Below are 2,230 nucleotides of genomic sequence, written 5' to 3'. Positions count from 1 at the left end.
TAAAGTAGCTCCAGAAGCTCCCAGTTACAATCCGTGCATTGGCCAGGAATCAAAGGCAGGTCAACTACTTGGAAGGCAGCTATGCTCACCTCTATACCACCAATGCCATGCTAGGCAATTCAACTCTGCTGAACAAAAGTTTAAGTATGTGCTCTTCTCATCAGCAGACCATAGGCAAGAGCCGAAGCGCAGCTCTGTCATGGTTTCTGTAGTGTGGTGGTTATCACGTTTGCCTAACACTCATCACTGTAGGATCAGGTCCTCCAGGAACAGCCGCAAAGCGACACCTTGGACAGAGCAGATTTCCTTCTTTTGTGCTTTCGTAGCAAAGCAGTTAACATTTGCTTACAAAATGAAAGGGAGTCTCTGGTTTTGCACAGAAAATGGAAGCCTGGCTCTTTCGTTGCTCAATAAGACTCTGTGCGTGACTGGAAAATTTTCCATAAAGTACTGGTCGCCAAGTTCACCTATCAGCAAGAGGTCTACGCCCGAAAAAGGCTGGGAGCGGTTTCCCTTCCATTGAGCTTTTGTAGCAAGGCAGATAACAGCTGCTTGCAAAATCACGGGCAGTCTCTGCTTTTCCACTGAATGTGGAAGCCTGGCTCTTTCCTTCATCAAGAAGACAAGAGTAATGATGCGCTTGAGAAGAGGTTGCGACTTGTAATTCCCCACCTCCAAGCGGGAAAACGCAAAGCAAACGCACCCTCAACTTGAAATCGCCATTCGTCAACAGTGGGAAGTCTTCTCATCTACCAGTTCCTTCCCTGTTCACCGAGTGACGTCGAGTCGGCATGACGGATTCAGAACTCACAAAGTGGCACTTACCTCGGTCTTTATTTGCTTTAGATCAGGGTTGTCCAGTCTTCTCCAGAATGGGCCAGTGTGGTTGCAGGTTGTCATTCTAACTAAGCAGAAGCCACACTTTAGTCTATTGAAAGCCAAGATCAGCGGATCCAACAATTGGAATCAGGTGTGGCTCCTGCTAGATTGGAACGAAAAGCTGAAGATTGGACAACGCTGCTTAAGACCAATCAGCATATAGACATATTTGCATATTAAATATAAAACATTGACTATATAGATGGCTGATTGTGAAAAATGTACACCTCTCATCACAGTTTGCATGCTAGCTTGTCGCTAACAAAAGACAGACACGGAGAGACGGCATTTTCTAACATTTTCGCCCCTGTTCACGGGTCAAACGTGCCCTGTTGGATAATGCTGTGCTTACAAACAAAAAAGAAGCACTAAGAATTCAAGTGGGAAGCAGAAAGAGTTGTGGGAGGCCTGCAGAGAAGCCTATGGCACATTCTCTGGACCCATTAATTTTTAGGTAGGTGATTCTTTCTTTTTGTGCCAACTACCATAAAGCAGCTCCAGAGGCTCCGAGTTAGAATCCATGCATTGGCCAGGAATCGAACCCGGGTCAACTGATTGGAAGGCAGCTTTGCTCAACTCTATACCACCAATGCCACACTAGGCAGTTCAACCCTGCTGACCAAAAGTTTAAGTATGTGCTCTTCTCATCAGCAGACTGTAGGCAAGAGCCGACTCACACCTTTGTCATGGTTTCTGTAGTGTAGTGGTTATCACGTTTGCCTAACATGCAAAAGGTCCCTGTTTTGAGACCGGGCAGAAACAAGCTAGCAATTTTGAACTTTGCTTTAATAACTGACCGGTTGTCATCACTGTAGGATCAGCTCCTCCAGGAACAGCCGGAGAGCGACACCTTGGACAGAGCAGATTTCCTTCTTTTGTGCTTTTGTAGCAAAGCAGTTAACATTTGCTTACAAAATGAAAGGGAGTCTCTGGTTTTCCACAGAAAGTGGAAGCCTGGCTCTTTCGTTGCTCAATAAGACTCTGTGCGTGACTGGAAAATTTTCCATAAAGTACTGGTCGCCAAGTTCACCTATCAGCAAGAGGTCTACGCCCGAAAAAGGCTGGGAGCGGTTTCCCTTCCATTGAGCTTTTGTAGCAAGGCAGATAACAGCTGCTTGCAAAATCACGGGCAGTCTCTGCTTTTCCACTGAATGTGGAAGCCTGGCTCTTTCCTTCATCAAGAAGACAAGAGTAATGATGCGCTTGAGAAGAGGTTGCGACTTGTAATTCCCCACCTCCAAGCGGGAAAACGCAAAGCAAACGCACCCTCAACTTGAAATCGCCATTCGTCAACGGTGGGAAGTCTTCTCATCTACCAGTTCCTTCCCTGTTCACCGAGTGACGTCGAGTC

General features: G+C 46.5%; 1 non-coding gene across 1 annotated transcript; it reads left to right on the top strand.

Moving 5' to 3' along the window:
- Nucleotides 1-1,568: 1,568 nt before the first annotated feature.
- trnav-aac (transfer RNA valine (anticodon AAC)) lies at nt 1,569-1,641 on the top strand. Its single transcript has one exon. It is a non-coding gene; the product is annotated as a tRNA-Val (tRNA).
- The last annotated feature ends 589 nt before the right edge of the window (nt 1,642-2,230 follow it).

This window comes from Ictalurus punctatus, unplaced genomic scaffold, assembly GCF_001660625.3.
Source record: "Ictalurus punctatus breed USDA103 unplaced genomic scaffold, Coco_2.0 tig00005203, whole genome shotgun sequence".
NCBI lineage: Eukaryota > Metazoa > Chordata > Actinopteri > Siluriformes > Ictaluridae > Ictalurus > Ictalurus punctatus.
The sequence above is the reverse complement of the archived record's forward strand: the minus strand, read 5'-3'. Positions and strand labels throughout refer to the sequence as shown.